General features: G+C 47.1%; 1 protein-coding gene across 1 annotated transcript in view; it reads left to right on the top strand.

The window, feature by feature from the left end:
• The first annotated feature begins 813 nt into the window (after window positions 1–813).
• The window catches only part of LOC137635470 (torsin-1A-like), a 148,326-nt gene continuing 129,954 nt past the window's right edge, over window positions 814–19,185 (top strand). Inside the window, exons 1-2 of the mRNA XM_068367933.1 lie at window positions 814–1,532; window positions 1,881–1,984. The gene's annotated coding sequence lies outside the window, so the exon portion shown is untranslated. The remainder of the gene's footprint in view (window positions 1,533–1,880; window positions 1,985–19,185) is intronic.

The following is a 19,185-nucleotide window of genomic DNA, read 5'->3' as shown; positions in this document are numbered from 1 at the left end:
TAATGGACAGGTAGCAGAAGGTTGAGGGCATTGTTACCCGGTTTTAGTCTGCGTGAATGAAAGAGTATGTCTGGCCCTTACTTCTTTCTTTATCCTCCCCTCTCTTGGGGAATGCAGCATCCTGGGTCTCTGCATAGCTGACCTCAAACCTCTGCAGGTAAACCATGCTTCCTTGTGTTCATAGTATTAAGAATAATACTGTCGCGTCCCCCATACCCTGACGAGGTGGTATGGGGACGTCCTAGCCTAGAATTCCATCTAAAAGACTTCAGGTCAATTTCCTAAGACGAGTCACACTTGATTCCTTCACACACAACTCATGTAGGCCGCACGTTTCTTGCTTAGCAAGAAACTTGCGAGGTGCAGGGACTTTTTCTCGAGTGCTGCTCACTCAGATTCTGAGTCCCCGGGTAAGCCAAACCCAGTAAGGCTGGGGACTTTCCACCCTACCTAAGGGTAAGTCACCCTGTGTAAATAGCATGGCACCATACAAACCTTAGCTATTTACACATATTTGCCCGCCAGCCCTGTCCCCCAAGACAAGTCCTTCCTCTAAGTGAAGTGAAGCAGTTCACCAGAGTGTGGGGAGGGAGGGGTAGCTACCCCTACCCTACCCTACCCCCTTGCTAACTAGCGGGGGGGTAGTTAACCCTCGTTAAAAATCTAATGGCCCATTATTTTCAGCTACGCCTAAAGTAATACCCTATGTAAATAGCTAAGGTTTGTATGGTTAGGAAAAATACAAATTATCTCCGAATTTGTCATATTCGCATCACTTTATTTAAAATGTGTCCGGAATTTATGAGGACTGCTACACTTTGGGTCCATTCATAGCAGCGAATGCAGTAGTAGGTAAAGGATCTACCACTACACTCCCTTAATCCCTAGTACCCTTTTCCCCTCTTGTAACTTGTATATAATTTTATGATTGGAGGAAATTGTTAGACAATCTTCCGCAATCTTTGACTTTGTCAGGTAGTCAATTGTTCCTTGAGAGTGCCCGGAACAAGGGTATTAGTTGAGGCCCTGTCAGCATAGAGGTTATTCACTGTTTGACAGCTCCTAGAGTTCTTCAGCCCCCTGGGTGGATCGCTGGCTCTCAAAGGACAGCAGACTTATTAATGCAGAGAACCATTGAAGTCAGCATCCTTAATAGGTACGAACCCTTAAGCTAAGTTTTGTTTTAAACTCTCGAGTGAAATTCCATTAATGTTGCTGTCTCTGACCCGCCACCAAGGGTGTCAGTCAGCTATTATATATAACCAGCAGGTAAGTTTAAATGTTTAAAGATGATATTTTCATATTAAAATAAATTTTTTAACATACTTACCCGCTTGTTATATAACTTAAAATCCCCCCCCTTCCTCCCCTCTAGAGACCTATGGGCATGGAAAATCTGATACTAGGAGGGATACTGAAGTTCGACCTAACTCCGTGGTGGCGCTATTGTATACCTGACATATCTATGGGATTGCTGCGACTTTTGAATTTCTGCCGGACAGAAAAATAAAGCTATTATGTATAACCAGCGGGTAAGTATGTTCAAAAATTTATTTTAATATGAAAATATAATTTTTTTGCATTACAATAAAATAATAGAAAGAAGTCACTCCCTGCCCTTGCATCATGCATGTGTTTTGATCTTTACAAAAACTAAATTAAATCTGTTTTTATCCTTTGATACCATTGCCATTCCCTACTACTTATTAATTTTTGTTAAAGTCAGCATTGAAGTATTTGAAAGAAATTTGTGGCTTTCAGTAATGATGGAATGCTATAGATGTGCAGTTTTGCAAATAGATATATAGATTTAAGGATACTGATGTTGTTGACAACATTAGAATATATTTGTGTTTTAAAGTTAAGGTTTATCTTTTCAGCTTTAACTTTGGCCTTCGATAAGCATTTATATGGCCAGCATCTGGTTAAGACTGTTATCCCGAGAGCCTTGAAAAGCCACCTTTCCCATGATCAGCCCCATAAGGTAAGTTAGTCAATGGGATCTAGAAAAATAGTTTAGTGCTGATAACTTGAATTCCTTCGAAGTTCAAATTTAATCATTACTAAATTTAAGTTTTGTAAATCAGACTGTAACCTGAAAGAAAATATTTAGCCATTAAATAGAAATTTGTTCCGTAACTGAAATACAAACCACGCTTTGTTCCGTAACTGAAAAACAAACCATGCTATTTACATGGGGTAATTACTTCGGCGTAGCTGAATGACGAGCCATAAGAATTTTAACGAGGGTTTACTACCCCTCCGCTAGTTAGCGGGGGGTAGGGAGGGGTAGCCTGCTACCCCTCCCCCTCACACACACACCAGTGAAAGGCTCACTTTACTTTTGGCTCGGATGGCGATCGGAAGTCTCCGCTCCCATCCTCACCTGACGGCCATTATTGTTTTGTCTTTTTAACTTACCTTTTCTTATACTTAGTATATTTAAACATTATTGATGTTTATATATATTTTTGTGTATAGGAAATAGTAAGTTTCCTTTGCTTTCGGTGTTGTGCGGTGTGTGTTGTATACGTCTACGGAAGTGATCGCTGGCTTAGCCAGGCCACCACGATCTTTTCTTGATCATGGCTGTTCACTCCTAGGCCACCATGGTTGCCTTCGTGGAGCCCGGCCCTTCTCTTGAGGTCGTTCACCTCTTACTCCGTACTACGCCTACAGTAGCCTCTCAGGACCGAGTCGCTATTTCGTTTTATTTGTGTCAATTATTTTTATGAATATAATTGTTTTAACTTTTCAGCTCAGGGCTCACATCCCTTCGGGGGTCGGTGATCCTTGGAACATTCAAAGTCAGTTGCATAATTATAATGTTATGATTCTGTTTTTGTTAACTTTTGGCCCCCCCCCTCACCCGGGGGGTTCTTATGTTTCTTTCCCTCAGGGTTTCTCTACGGAGTTTCACCCGGGGGAATTTCTGTTAAATAATTATTCTTTTTTATTTTCCTGTTTACGATGCTGTTTCTTCGTGCCTGTTGTGTGCCTTTGAAGCAGAGCTGTTCTGTTTATGCCTGGGGAGTTGGCTGTCGCCGCCATCTCTCGAGGCCATCGTCAGGGGCGTTCCCTTCTCTTAGAAGTTCCCCCGTGACTACTGCCAGCTCTTCAGTGCATCCTAGAACGATAAGGAGGTTCGCCTCCAGGGTAGTTAGTTAACTTCCCTTTTTTACTTTTCCCTGGTCCTTAGGCGGTTATGCTCTTGGGGCTGAGCGGCCGCCCTTGTGACTTGCTCAAGAGGCTGAGCGGTTGCAAGGCTGGACCATGGTACTAACGACTATGCTCTCGGGGCTGAGTGGTCGCTTCTGTAGCTACGCTCAAGGGGCTGAGCAGCTGCAAGATCAGTCTGGCCCTCTCTTGTTCGCGAGGGAGGCCGCACTAAGGGCTCCTCTTCGGAGGATTGCTCCTTTTGTCTCTTCTACGAAGTGTCTCCTCCCGTTCGCGTGAGAGGACACTCACAGAGACTCCTCTTCGGAGGATCGTTCCTGTTTACGTCAGCTGATCTCACGGCCTTTCGGGGCTCCATCGCCAGTCTCTTCTACGAAGTGCTCACCTCTCTCATTCGCGAGAGAGGCCACTCATAGAGACTCCTCTTCGGAGGATTGTTCCTGTTGACAACAGCTTGCTGTTCAGTCACTAGCACTTCGGTGTTTAGTGACAGGGAAACTTCGGTTTCTCTTTCCCTGACACTTCGGGGTCTCGGAGCTTTAGTTACGCAGTTCCCTCCGGCTCTCGTAACTTTAGTCACTTCTACACTTCGGTGATTAGTGATGGAGAAACTTCGGTTTCTCGTTGCGCTGACCCTTCGGGGTCTTGCAACTAATCCCCTCGGGGCCTCTCTTCTCAGGCTATGTTAGACCCTTGGTCTCTCGTCCCTCAGTGTACCTGCTGCCTGCTGTATCCGTTCCTGACTGCGGGCGGCGTCAATGACCCTAGATGTTAGGATGCCTGAAAACCTTAAATCAATCAATCAATCCTGACTGCAGACGCGCCTTGGGCGCCCACGCCCCCATTATCTAACGGGCTCCTCCCTTCGGGGCAGGAGAGATTTTCTCACATCTTGAGTAAGTCCCTTAAGTGCCAGGTATCCCTTGAGCGCTAGCGCTCGACAGCTTTTCCTGAGACTGCCTTCAGAGACACCCTGTTCCAGTATTCAGTTAGGCTGCTACCAACGCTCCCTGTGCATTTGTGCACATCGTTGGGGTTCCTGAGATACCGCACAGGCGCTCACCAGCGATTCAGCCTACGGTGTCTCTTAAGTCTCTTCTACGAAGGAAACCTCTCCCGTTCGCGGGAAAGGTACCTCACAGAGACCACTCCTCGGAGTATTTAGCAGTACCTCAGTTGATCGTCAGCACTGAAGCAGACCACCTGGTCCTCTTCAGGGGATGCCCTCCTTTTTAGGGACACATCCCAGTTCCTGATCTACGAGTTAGCCGATTCTTCAACCAAGCGCGCGTGCGCGCTCTCCAACGATCTTCTGTCGCACAGGGGCCTACGATCTTCACTCGCGCGTAAGCGCTGAAGATCGCCCGCATGCGGGATGGCTTCCCGCGCGCGATCTTCAAGGCCCTTCCGCGGTTTTGCCGCTCGCGATTGTCGAGGATCGTTAGCCGACGATCTTCTGATACACGCTAGACGCGCAAGCCCCGGCGATCTTCATAACGCACGTAAGCGCCGAGGATCGTCCCGCGCACGGGTTTAGTTTCCCGCGCGCGATCTTTGAGGCCGTCCGTGCACGGTTTTCCGCACGCTATCGGCGACGGCCGTTAGCCGGCGATCTTCGGATCCAGCGATAGGCGTGCAAGCGCTGATGATCTCCTTAGTGCGCGTAAGCGCCGAAGATCGATCTGTGTGCGGGATGGTTTCCCGCGCTCGACAACGTTCTCCGCACGCGATCGTCGACGGCCGTTAGCCGGCGATCTTTGGATCCGGCGCGCCTTCATAGTACGCATAAGCTCCAAAGATCGTTCTGTGCGAGGGATGGTTTCCTGCGCGCAACAATGAGGCCATCCGCGCGCGGTTCTCCGCACGCGATCGTCGACAGCCGTTAGCAGCCGATCTTCGGATCCGGCGCTAGGCGCGCAAGCACCGACAATCTTCACAGTACACGTAAGCGCTGAAGATCGTTCTGTGCGCTGGAGGGTTTCCCACGCGTGACCATTGAGGCTCACGCGATCATAGCACGGATCGTCCGCGCGCGATCGTCGTAGATTGTCCGCGCGCGATCGCCGACTATCTTCTCGCGCGCGAGCGCCGACAATCTTTGCACACGCGTGAGCGTCGAAGATTGTCCGTGCTCGCGCGAATCGCCGACGATCGTCTTACATAGTTGGAGATCGTACGCGCGCGGGCACCAATGGTTTCCCGCTCACTGTCTCCGACGATCTTCTCTCGCACTAGCGCCGACGATCTTCGTACACGCGTAGGCAAAGAAGATCGTCAGCGTTATTTCTTTCGCGCGTGGGATGGTTTCCCACATGCAATCGCCGACGGCGCAAGCACCGGCGATCTTTTGTCGCCGAGATCGTGCTCGCGTGGGATGGTTTCCCTCGCTATCGCCCACGATCTTTCACGCGCAAGCTCCAGCGATCTTCATACACGCGGAAGTGCCGGGATCGTTCACGCGGGCGCCGATTTGCCCACGCTCAAGCGGGTACGCGTGCATGCGGGCGCGGTTATACTGCAACGCATGTTTTATTCACGCGCTACCCAGATCTGTGCTTTTCGCGCAATCATCAGCGTGATCGCCGCACCTTCGCATTTCCCTCCCCCGCAGCGCAGAGCAGCGCCCTCTCCGGAGGGGGGGGCGGAAGGTTTCTGGACAGGTCAAAGATCTCTTCTCCCTTCATTGCAGATTCTCTACGGGCAAACCCTCATGTGTCAACTCCCCCAGAGGATCGAACGATTCTCTTCCCTCCAGAGGGACTCCCTGTCAGCGCGAGGGTTGGTCGGCATCCCTGGTGGGATGCCGTCGTCAGAGCGCTCATGCAGGCGATGAGCCTGTGCCTTCTGACTGGGGTCACTAATCAGTAGCAGCTTCCTCTCCCCCTGAAGGGGGTGAGAGGAATTGGTATCTCCTCCAAGGACTATCCTGTCCCTTCGCGAGTCCTTACGCATGCGATGAGCCCTCCTCAGACTTCATCTCCCCTCCCCTGCGGATGAGCATTACCCATCCCCAGGAGGGTCGGAAGACCCGGTCCTCTCCCCCTTCACTCCTTAGGGAGAATCTCCGCCTCTTCCTGAGAATCTTCTCGTGCGGAGGGGGCGAAAGCCTACATCCTTCATCGCTGGAGTCCTGTTTCCCTCCTAGGAGGGATCCTAAGGCCCAGTCTTCCGCAAGGATCTGACAGGATCCAGTTGGACCCTTGGGGCATGTCTACGAGTCTCCCCAGGAAGAGCCTCCGGGGATGAGAGACCTCGCTGCCAGTCCATCAGGAGGAGAAGCTCCAGGGGTCGGAACTTGCGTTCTGACAGGTTCTGACCCTCAGGAGAAACCTCAAGGGGACCCCAGATTCACAGATTTCTCTTCGATAAGGGAAGGATGCGGTCCGGGACCGAGTCTATTCACCCAAGGGCTCCCTTACGCCAGTGCAGCTTGCCCTGGTCTCAGGGAATGGTGAGCGCCAGAGACTAGGCCGAGGGCCAGCTCTCCGAGCTTGTCTCCTTCAACAGTCCTGGTCGGTATCGAGCCCCTCCTTCCTCCCTGGGTAGGGATCGGTGAGGGGACGGGCCCTCCGGGCAGAATTCCAGTCCATGTCGGAGATACGCTCCCTCCAAGAGGTGGCCAACGGGTTCCGAGGCCTCCTTAATCGTCTCCTTCCCTTCTTGACTCTGTACAGGGTTGTCAAACAGTGTCCGTTCAGCATAGCGACAGCAGACGCGGTCAGCCTTGCGGTGAGACCACAAGACTTCATGTGTACACAGGTCCGGTAGGACACGTACTTCCGATCCCGGTTTACCCGTCTTCAAGGAAGTACTTTGGAGTTTGCTTGGAAGGCAGATATATCAGTTCAAGGGCTGTGCTTCGGCCTCTCCACAGCACCTCAACAGTTCACCGATACTTCCACTCTGATCTCTTCTCGGGCTTTCAGGATCGGCATCCGTCCCCTCCGTTTCCTGGGTGACTGGCCGATCCTAGCAGACTCGAAGGCATCCCTTCTTCGTCATCGGGACAAGCTCCTCGGACTTTGCCAAGTTCTAAAGATCATGGTGGTCCTCGAGGAGTCCTCCCCGCAGCCCTCTCAGAGTCTGGTATACCTAAGCCTGGTCTTAGACACCAATCTCCCGAAGCCTTCCTTCAGGCAACAGGGTACAAAGGCGAAGGAAGGTCGCGAGACCTTTCCCCACACGAGAAGACCCTCCAACCCAAGGTGGTTACGTCTCTCCTCCCTGGCCCATCTGGTTTCCACAGTCGCCTCAGGATGAATTCTCTCCAGTGGCGACTCGGGGCGCAGGGGAGTCGGGGGCATGTCTCCCCGGACGCCGGGACCCCTAGGGGACAACCGGTACGGACGGACCCATAGGGGTGGGAAGCAGACAAGGATCTACAATAGAGAGTAGTCCTTCTCGTCCTTCCCCCAAACTTGATGCTGTTTTCGGACGCGTCAAAGAAAAGGGGGGGGGGGGCATGTTCTGAACCACGGGTCCTCAGGCCAGTGGTCAGAACCAGGAAGTACCTTCTCTAGACCTACTAGAGATGGAAACTGTGTTTCTAGCACTTCAGTAGCTCCACCTAGCCTGGCGGACTACTCTGTGGTTGTGGGGACCAACAACACCACAGTGATGGCTTTCTTGCCCAGACAAGGAGGTACTTTTCAGTACAACCATCCCATCCTGCGGCAGAGATACCGGGATGGTCCGAGTTCCCCTTGGTCTCCTTAGCAGCTCGCTTGATTCCAGGCAAAGGAATGGGCTCGCCGAGTGTCTGAGCAGTGCGACACGGACACCACATTCCGAGTGGTCTTTGGATCCTCAAGTAGCCTACAAAGTCCTGACTCGGTGGGGCTCCCTCTGTGGACCGGTTCGCTACAGCACTGAGCTGCAAGCTCCCGCTGTACTGCTCCCCGGTCCCGGATCCCAAGGCCCTTTGGTAGGATGCCTTCCAGCAACGGTGGGACACCATTGATGTGTTTGCCTTCCCCCGTTCTGGCGGATGAGGAGAGTACTCTACAGGACCAGAGTTCCGGTCAGTCTCTCAATGACCTCCCTAGCTCCGCTAGGGCCTCTCGCAAGTGGCTCACCAGTCCCTCTGTAACTCCTTACGGAGCCTCCGAGGGAACCCCTCCCACGTCACTGGTTACTCACACAGCCACATGCCATCATCCTCCGCAAAGCCGTAGATTCGCTCCAACTTCCCGCCGGGAGTCTTTCCAGCATCTTCTCAAAGAGAAAGGATTTTCGCAACAAGTTGCGAAAAGGAGGCCTGGACACCTGCGCAAGTCTTCCGTAGTAGTCTCCCAGGCGAAAGAGCGAGTTACTGTGGCCGGTGTCGTGGAGAGGGCATCCCTCCACACGATGCCGCTTCCAGCAATAGCGGAGCCCCTCGGGGGATTGCAGGATGAATGTGCCTTTCAGTTTCGACTGTGAAAGGCTATACCTCTGCCTACTTGCCTCCCCTCCAGGCTCTAGGAACAGACATTTCTCCCTCGCTGGAACTCTTCCTTCTCATACGAAGCCTTGTCCTCTCCTGCCCTCAGTCGAAGGTGAGACCTCCTCCTTGGGACGTGGTTCGAGTCCTCAAGTCTCTAAAGAGACCCCCTGACGAACCACTACGTAAGGCCCCAGATCACCACCTTACTGGGTAGACAGTGTTCCTGCTAGCCTATCTTCAGCCAAGCGAGTCACATGGTCTCTCATACGACTCTGCCCATTCAGGGGGATAGGGGGAGGCAACATTCAGGTTCGTCCCAGAGGTTTGTGGCCAAGACTCAGAATCCGGGACCCTCTTAATGAGAGAATGCCTTGATGAAGTCATTGAGCTTCAGCACGGCATTTCATTCCCGTGCTGAATCTTGGTGACGGGCAAGAGGGCTCTCGAACTTCGGGAAATTGCTCCCCCAGTTCGAATCTAAATTTCTCTCTTTCATCTTTTTCTTCTGCTTAATATTACTTCGACCTTCTCTTAATTTTATCAACTTTCTTTCATCTTGCTGTCCTATCTCTATGATTATTATTTTTCTTAGTTATATATATATGTAGATGTATGCATATATATATATATTTATTTATTGTATTTGTTCATTTATTTATTTATCTATTTTTTTTTTCTATTTTATTTAAATGGCGTGGATATTTCCACATTCGTTATTACTGCCTGCTTAGATGAATGGGAGAAGGGATCACGGTTGGGAGGTATTCGCATTCAAAGCTATATATGAGAGTATTGGATGATCTCAGCCATCCCAAAGATGGTTTGGACCTTTTTGGCGGAACTACTCTCAAGGGTTGGGTCATCGGAATCCAGGGGGATCCAATCCTTGAGGTGGGACTCTTGGCTTTTGGCCGGAAGCCCATCATTACAGATATGGGGAGGATGATTCCATATTACTTTGGTCTCAGTCCTAACAGGCGGGTTTAGCTTACACCTGTGCCTCTATATCTGTTTTGATGCTATCCTTCGGGTAGGGTATGGAGTGGACCATCGGGGAAATATACTCTCATTGTGCCGATAGTGGAGAATGCAAATTTCCTTTCCAACGTATGATACTTTCTTATAATTCTCAAGCAGGTACCCCAACAAAACAACAAAAAACCTGAAAATCCCATCCTTAAATATGGACCCTTCAAATACTGACTCCCCATCCCCTGGATTTGCTGACTCCCCCCCGGCACTGTTGACGACTTCTGCTACTGTAATTAAGGAAAACTCTGTTGACGACCTTCGAACTAAAAAGGACCACTCTACTGATGTTAAAAAATCTAGCAATTTGGGTAACACAGGGAAACTACGATTCCTTCATGTTTCCCAAATCCCATTAGAGACAAATTATGATGATATATATAGAGCATTTGAGTGCTATGGATTGATAAAGGAAATAAGGATGAGACTTGGAGATGAAAAATGGGACTCCTGGATATCTTTTGAAAGTCACGATGAGGCGTTTAATGCCATAAGTAATATTAGTAGTATCAAAATTAACGAATTGAACATCATGGGAGCTCTTTGTGATAAGGTCCCAAAGGAATTGGATGTGTACAAACCTGCTGATTGGTTTGAAAAAGATAGAAATGTACCCATGCCTTCACAGAGAAAACCCAAACCACCAATGTGGCTCTTAGCTGAACCTAAAGGGATAATAGGGAATTATTTTAAGATATGTAAGTTTATCCAAAAAAAAGTAGGAACCATAGCACCTGGAGATATATCTCGTTTTGGGAAGAACAGTTATCTCATCCATGCCAAATCTTCGACTCAGTCTGCAATACTGTCTAACTTACAGACAGGCAGTGATGAAATTACATTGGAAATGAAACCTCATCTTAATTTTAGTTATGGAAGGGGAGTGGTCTTTAATAAGGACCTATACGAATTTACAGAGGAGGAGATACTTTCTATGTGTCCATTAAATGTATGGAAAGTGCATAAGATTCCTGGAACTTCAATGATTATACTCACTTTCCAGGATGCTGATGTACCTTTCCATATTTTTATTGAAAATGAAAGGATTAAAGTTCGGCCTTTCAAACAAAAGCCCCTGCAATGTTTTAATTGTTTTAAATTTGGACACCCATCCAAAGTTTGTAAAAATGGAAAATTGTGTGGTATTTGCTCCAAAACTTATCATGGAGAATGTACACTTGAGGCCAGGTGTTCAAATTGCAATTTGAATCATAAATCAACTGATAGGAGATGCGAACTGTATAAGTTGGAGGAAGCTGCCCTAAACAAATCAAGTTTAGAACACATAAGTGTGGGACATGCAAAAAGATTGTTGAATAAATCAACCAGCTATGCAAAGGCCTTAAAATCAAAGGTAAATTTACCACAGGAGACAGCAACCCCACCTAGCACTGCCAGTAATCCTAAGAAAAGAAATACAACCTCTGATAATAAAGTACCGCATGACAAGGTAATCATATCGCCTTCTGAGGCTTTGCCACAGCGTATTAAAAATGGGTCATTGCCCATTTCTGTACAGCCTTCGTCCCCCATTACCAGCAATAGTACTAACCTCTCCCAGGCCATGTCCTTGCCTGATTTGATGGAGATGCCACCTGACACCAAGTTACCAGGTGCACCTGTATTGGGGAAGGTGCAAAAACCTGGTAGCTCAAAACCTACTAATCGGAAAAGAGAGAGACCTCCATCTCTCTCGCCCCCCTCCATAAGAAATATCAAAATTACGACGTCAAATAAGTATGATGATTTGTCAGTTGATATTTCTGATCTGGAAGTCAATTTAAATAAATCGGAAATTCAAGTGGAGGTCCACCAACCTCCTCAACAATCAGATCAAAAAGACAAAAAGAAAATCATAAATTCTAAACCCAATCTATCAAGACCCTCTTTAATAAAACCACCAAAAAATAGTGTTAGATCAAACACTGCTAATGGGAAGACTCCATCCAAGGGGTCTACCAAATTATAAACCATAGTTTTTTCCTCCATTTTGCAATGGAATTGTCAGAGTTTAAGGGCCAAATATGAAGAACTTAAGCTCCTTATTCATGAGCATTCCCCCATAATTATTTGTCTACAGGAGAGCAAACTTGATCATAATACCCCTTGCCCTCGCGAATACATTAGTTATAGGACACCATATGATCACCAAGTGGGGAGCCATGGCGGAAGTCTCATATACGTTCGTCGAGATGTTCCCCAAGTTTCTCTGTCTATTCGTACACCTCTGCAGGCAGTGGTTGTACAGATCGACATAGGGCGAAAATATACAATTTGTTCTCTGTACTTGCCTCCAAATGATAACATTTTGTATGACAACTTAGTGGAGGTTATTCAACAACTCCCTCAACCTTTCCTTTTACTTGGAGATTTGAATGGTAGACACCCTTTGTGGGGTGATGTTTTAGCAAACACGAAGGGAAATATCATAACATCAATTGTGGAAAATGAAGATGTGGGACTCCTTAATACAGGAGAGCCCACACACTTTCATGTCCAGACAGGTACCTTGTCATGTATTGACCTATCAATCGTAAGCTCTAATTGCCTTCTCGACTTTGATTGGAGAACATTAGATGATTGGCATACTAGTGATCACGCACCAATCATTATAAACACCAACAATGGTCCACCTTTACAGGGATCGCCACGATGGAATCTTGACAAGGCGGACTGGGATAAATTTCGTGAACTAAGCGAAATTGAGGGGGATGCAGGACAAGTTGAAAATATCGATGATGCCATAGACTTACTGAATGGAACTCTCCATACAGCTGGAGTCAATTCAATTCCCAAAACAACAGGGTTATTCAAACGACGACCCGTCCCGTGGTGGTCTTCAGAACTAACTGCCCTCCACAGAGCCACAAGAAGATCTCTAACACGATTGCGTAGACGCAGAACTGATGAGAATTTAATTATGTACAAGAAATGTAGAGCACAGTTCCGTCGTGCCATGAAAGAAGCAAGGCGCCAGTCATGGATGTCTTTTGTTTCCTCCATTAACAGTAGGACACCACCATCTGCTGTGTGGAGGAAAGTAAAAAAGATAGCTGGCAAATTCACCCCCAACCCACCACCAGTGTTGAAGGTGAATGGCCAGTATGTAACCGAAGCAAATGATGTTAGCAATGCCCTGGCTAATCATTTTTCAAATGTATCCAGCAAGTGTGAAGGAGCCCCTGGTCACCAGTATAGGAGCACTGAAGAAAAGAAAATTTTAAATTTTGCAACAAGAAGGGAAGAGTCGTATAATTCTCCTTTCACTGAAAGAGAATTTGATTCCGCACTTGCTCATTGCAATGATACAGCCCCTGGACCCGATGGAATTCCATATGCAATGATTAAACATGTACATTTTAATACAAAGCTATTTATTTTAAGTATTATTAATAGAATATGGCATGATCATAGTTACCCAAGTGTTTGGGAACTAGCCATTATTTTAGCCTTTTTAAAACCCGGTAAAGACAAGTTTTTAGCAGCAAACTATCGTCCAATTGCATTGACATCTTGTTTATGTAAAATCATGGAGAAGATGGTCAATGCAAGGCTGGTGTGGTACCTTGAAAAGAAAGGTATTTTATCACCGATTCAATGTGGATTCCGAAAAATGCACTCAACGACTGATGTGTTGATACGACTAGAGTCTTCTATTTGTGAAGCCTTTGCTTCCAAACAGCACCATGTTACAGTATTTTTTGACCTTGAAAAGGCATATGATACCACATGGAGATATGGTATTCTTAAAACCATTCATGAATTGGGATTGAGAGGAGAGCTGCCACTATTTATTCAGGCATTTCTTTCACGTAGAGTTTTTCAAGTGAGAGTGGGGGAAACTCTATCAGAGAGTAAGTGCCAGGAAGAAGGAGTTCCTCAGGGTAGTGTGCTGAGTGTAACCCTTTTTGCACTAGCAATTAATGGGATATCCTCAGCCATTCCCCAGGATGTTCTCTCAACATTATTTGTGGATGATCTCTCAATATCATTTGCTGGCACTAAAATGGCAATGGTTGAGAGAAAAATCCAACTCTCTATTGATAAAATTATCCAGTGGGCTGACATGAATGGATTTAAGTTCTCGACAAGTAAAACTACCATTGTCCATTTTTGTCGTATCCGGGGAGTACATCCAGACCCGGATATATACATTAAAAGTCAACGGATACCATGTGCAAGAGAAGCTAAATTTTTAGGTTTGATATTTGATTGTAGGCTTACATGGGTTTCTCACTTAAAAGCATTAAAAGCTAAATGTGTTGAAGCTCTGAATATCTTAAAAGTATTATCCCATACATCATGGGGGGCAGACCGCAGTACTATTTTAAAATTATACAAGGCCTTGATTTTTTCCAAAATTAGTTATGGTTGTGAGGTATATTCTTCAGCCACCTCAAGCCGGTTAAAAATATTAGACTCGATACATCATGCAGGTATTAGATTGTCTACTGGAGCTTTTAAAACCTCGCCTATCCCAAGTCTCCTTGTTGATGCTGGAGAGTTACCTCTAGACCTTTACCGAATGTCTTCCATTCTTCGGTATTGGTTTAGATTGCAAAGACTCCCTAACTCTCTAGCCTTTCAGACTGCAAGCCTTGTAAGACACGCATCATACTTTGAGTTGCACCCAAAATCTCCTCAACCCTATGGCTTTCGGGTGAAACGATTATTAAATAGTCTGGATATAATTAGAAATAAGGTACTTCCATTCAAGGTATCATCAACGCCTCCATGGAAGTTACCAGAGATATCTTTTTGTAAATATTTTATTGGAGATAAGAAGAATATGTCAGACCTAGAAGCCAGGTCTCTTTTTAATGAACATGTTAAAGAACATAGAGGATCAACTTTTATCTATACTGATGGCTCCAAATCTGATGCTGGCGTTGGATTTGGAGTACATAGTAATGGTTTTAATTGTAGAGGTGCACTTCCTCTGACCGCTTCCATATTTACTGCCGAACTGTATGGCATATTAACCGCTATTGAGAAAATAGCATTGGAGAAGGAGGGTAATTTTACAATTTTTAGTGATGCAAGGAGTGTCCTTCAAGCTATGGAAGTTTTTAATTCTAATAACCCTCTAGTTTTAAAGATTTTAGAATGGCTTCTCATTATTGGACGGAGAGGTATAACAGTTCAATTTTGTTGGGTTCCAGCACATGTAGGTGTGTCTGGGAATGAGAAGGCAGATTCACTGGCTAAGGAGGCTGCATCCGAGTTGCTGCCAAGAAGGTATCCCATTGCCTGTAATGATTTCTTACCTGTCATCAAGAACTTGGTTTGCAATAAATGGCAACAGCAATGGGATAGTCAAGATGGCAATAAAATGCGAGAGATAACAAATGACATATCTCCTTGGAGGTATAATATGATGCCCCGAAAATGGGAGACGTCTCTTTGTCGTCTCCGTATTGGTCACACTCGGTTGACACACGAGTTTCTGCTGAAGGGCCAACACCAACCGTATTGTGATGACTGCTTAGTACCTCTAACAGTAAGGCATTTGCTGACCGAATGCCCCAATTATAACAACTTGCGGAATAGATATTTGTTTGAGGCTCGAGGTGAGGGTGGCAGGTTCATCCTTGCCAAGATTCTTGGAAATGATGTGTCCTACCATGCAAGTGGCATTTTTAGATTTATTTCAGAAGCAGGTCTTCTGAAAAATATTTAACTTTTATTACATTCAACTTTTATGATTTTAATTGAATACTCTTTTATTTTTTATTTTATTTTATCTTTTATTTTTGTATACATAAATTAAATGTTACCGGCGTCAATGACCTCAGATGTCAGGATGCCTGAAAACTTTAAATCAATCAATCAATCAGAATCCGGGAGTGCCGGACCCGCTGTTCGACTCCTTCCAGGTTTCGAGTCTCCGTCCTGTAGCAGATGACCCAGACCATCTCCTACCTTGCCGGTAGAGAGTCTGAGGTGGCCTCTTCAGAGAACGGCTGCAGTTCGTCTCTAGGCTCAAGCCTCGTTCGTGGATCCTGGGAAACGAAGAGAAGGGTCTCCAGGAGTACCATCTCGGCCCGGATTCGCAGGGTGTTACACCCGGCCTTGAATCCTGACCCTTCTCCGTCGCATCGCCCTAGAGCCCATGATGTCGGGCGTAGCTACGTCCCTGCCCTTCATGGAGCATCATTCAGTGACGCAGGTCCTACAAGCGGGGATGTTGAAGCATCAGACCATCTTCAAAGCCCCTTACCTGCAAGACATGACCCATAGGAGGCTCGATACGTTTCTATCGGCCCTGTGGTGGCTTCACAACAGCTGGTCTAGACCTCAGGCTCCTTGATGGACAAGTAGCAGAAGGTTGAGGGCATTGTTACCTGGTGTTAGTCTGCATGAATGAAAAGATCTGTCTGGCCCTTATTCTTTTCTTCATCCTCTCCTCCCTTGGAGAAAGCAGCATCCTGGGTTCTCTGCATAGCTGACCTCAAACCACTGCAGGTAGACCATGCTTCCTTGTGTTCCTAGTATTAGGTGTAATACTGTCATGTCCCCATACCCTGACGAGGTGGTATTGGGAGAGTCCTAGCCTGGATTTCCTTCTGAGGAACTCCAGGGCAACTGCCTGGGACAAGTCACTTTTCACCTTCGCACACACCTTACGTAGGCCGCGGCAGTTTCACAACCGCCAGCGATGAGCAGGGATCCCCTATTGTCCGAGCACTTGATCACTCGAATTTGGAATCCCCGGGCAAGCCACAGCCAGTATGGTCTGGACTTACCACCCTTCCTAAGGGTTAAGTCACCCCATGTAAATAGCGTGGTTTGTATTTCAGTTACGTAACAAATGACAAATTCGTAGATAATTTGTATTTTTCCTAACTATACAAACCTTAGCTATTTACATATATTTGCACGCCAGCCCTATCCCCCAAGATAAGTCCTACCTCTAAGTAAAGTGAGCCTTTCACTGGTGTGTGTGAGGGGGAGGGGTAGCAGGCTACCCCTCCCTACCCCGCTAACTAGCGGAGGGGTAGTAAACCCTCGTTAAAATTCTTATGGCTCGTCATTCAGCTAAGCCGAAGTAATTACCCCATGTAAATAGCTAAGGTTTGTATAGTTAGGAAAAATACAAATTATCTACGAATTTGTCATATTTAAATCTTTGTTTACAACAAAGTATACTGTAATAGTTTAGTATATTATGTAGGATTTTATGAATTGAGAGTTGATTGAATTCGTTGATTGTAACTAGCAAGTGTGTTATTGTAGATGTTGCTCTATTCTTTGTAATTAATATAATGTTCAAGATCTTTTCCCTTTTGAGCATTAGGCTTTTGTTTTCATGTAGCCCGTAGCATTGTAACTTTCTCATTTTTATGAATGGAACTTGCCTGGCAGTTATATATATATAGCTTAAGTCTCTGACTTCCGGCAGAATTTTTCAAAAATCGCGGCAACCGCCTTGTGGTGGTTGAGCGGTTAGGTGGTTAACAAACCTTACAGGGTAGTACTAGGAATCATTCCCGTTTTCTGTTCTTCAGTTCATATCTGCCGGTCGGATCGACAACACGTTGGTCCGTCATTAAGAGTTTTTCTTCGCTTTCCATGTACAGTATTGCTGTACCCGTCGGCTATTTGGTGAAGCACACTGATTTGGGGATTTGGCAATCGTGTTTTTGTTATTTCTTTGCTTTTTTGCTGTTGATCATTATGAGTGATAAAATTCAATTCCGTGTTTGTGCGAATGAGGAATGTAAGGTGAGGTGGCCGAAAATGGCGGTAGACACTCACACCGTGTGTTTGAGTTATAGGGGTTTTGAATGTGCCCTTAATAACAGGTGCGGGGAATGTAAGATATTGAATGAAAAGGATTGGTTGGCTATGAAGCGCTATGTGCGTAAACTAGAGCTCGATAGAGTTAGGAGAGCTTCTAGGTCTAAATGTAAGTCTGTTAGTGGGAAGGAAGACGAATTTAGTGTTGATTTATCCTTTGAGCCTGTAATTAATTCCTCTTTGGAAGTTGATCCTTCCCCTTCTACAGGATCCGTATCTGCGGATGATCCTCGGTACGCTAGGATGGCTGCCAAGTTGAAGGCCATTAAAGAACAACTTGCGGCCTTTAAAGGTAAGAAAAGTGAAAGTGATATTAGTGCTTGTGAAAGTGCAGTGGAGGTGGTGACTGACCGAACCTGTCATTACCCTAGGTTTAGACCTCTACCAAGCTCCCAGGACCAAGGGAGAAGGTACGTACCCTCGGTCAGCCGTCGCCTCAGACAGTCCTGTTGCCGATTCCCAGGCTGCTCTTGACCGCCACGGAAAAGGCGTGTCGGATGTGTTGGTTTCTTCTCCGAATCCCTCTCCTAGACGCAAATGGAAGTTTGAGGCGTCAAGACCAACGAAGAGGAGGTGGAGCTGCGACGAACTGTCTCGTTCTCACTCTCCCGGTTCTAGTAGCTATGCACCTTGTCCGTCGGAGGACGATTTAGACTCCGTGCCTGTGAAAGGGACGAAGTCTAGGTCCGCAAGTCGGGATAAAGCAGCCGAAGATCTTTCTCCTTCCACGAGTGTTATTCGTCAGCCCTCTCCTTCGGGACCGCAAGACCCAGCAAAAGTTGCTAAGTCTTTTATGTCTGTCATGCAGGAACAACTTTTTTCGTTAGTTAAAGCATTTAGCCGCCCTCACGCCCAGTCCGATAGACGTAAAGACAACTCTTTGCCTATCAAAAAGTTAGCTTCTAAGAGGGAACGGAGTTCCTCTCCTAAGGAACCCTTGCGCTCTTCTTCGAAGACACGACACCGTTCTGCTTCCTCTACTGCTCGACGCCAGGACGATTCCGCCTCTTGCTCTTGGCGCCAGGACTATACCCCCTCCGTCTCTTGACGCCAGGACTATGACGGCATGCTTACGCAGGACGAAACTTCCTCTCGTCCTCAGGACGATACCGCCTCTCGTCGCCAGGATGATACCGCCTCTCGTTCTCGACGCCAGGACGATACTGCCTCGTTCTCTTCGTCAGGACGATACCGCCTCTCATTCGCGACGCCAGGACGATACCGCCTCTCTTTCTTGACGCCAGGACGACTCTGCCTCTCGCTCTCGGTGCCAGGACGATACCAGCCTGCTTCCTCAGGACGATACTGCCTCTCGTTACCAGGACGTTAATAGCTCTCGGCGTAAGGACGCCTCCCCCTCTCACCTTCGGGACTCTTCCTCCTACCGCACCAAGGACTCTTCTAGCGCTCGGTGCCAGGACGATATCCCGGCGCCAGGACGACACCTCTTCCCGGCGCCAGGACGACACCTACGCTCGGTGCCAGGATGCAAGCGGTTCTCGGGGTCAAGCTTCTTGCAGTCCTCTTTTGCAGGACGAATCCTTCGATTTGCCGTTGTCGGATTCTAAGGAGCCTTCTTCGCGTACGAAGGATGTTGCAGAGGTGGATCAGGATCTCGAGGAGGTGTCTGATGATGAAGATAAACCTGCTGACGCTGCCGGAGATTACAAAGTTCTCTCTCGCTACCTCCTTGAACTTTATGGAGAGAAATTCCAACTTGCTGCTCCGTGATCTCCTCAATCCCAATTCAGCAG

Source organism: Palaemon carinicauda, unplaced genomic scaffold (genome assembly GCF_036898095.1).
Source record: "Palaemon carinicauda isolate YSFRI2023 unplaced genomic scaffold, ASM3689809v2 scaffold129, whole genome shotgun sequence".
In the NCBI taxonomy this organism is placed as follows: Eukaryota; Metazoa; Arthropoda; class Malacostraca; order Decapoda; family Palaemonidae; genus Palaemon; species Palaemon carinicauda.
This window is presented reverse-complemented; position numbering and strand designations above follow the sequence as displayed.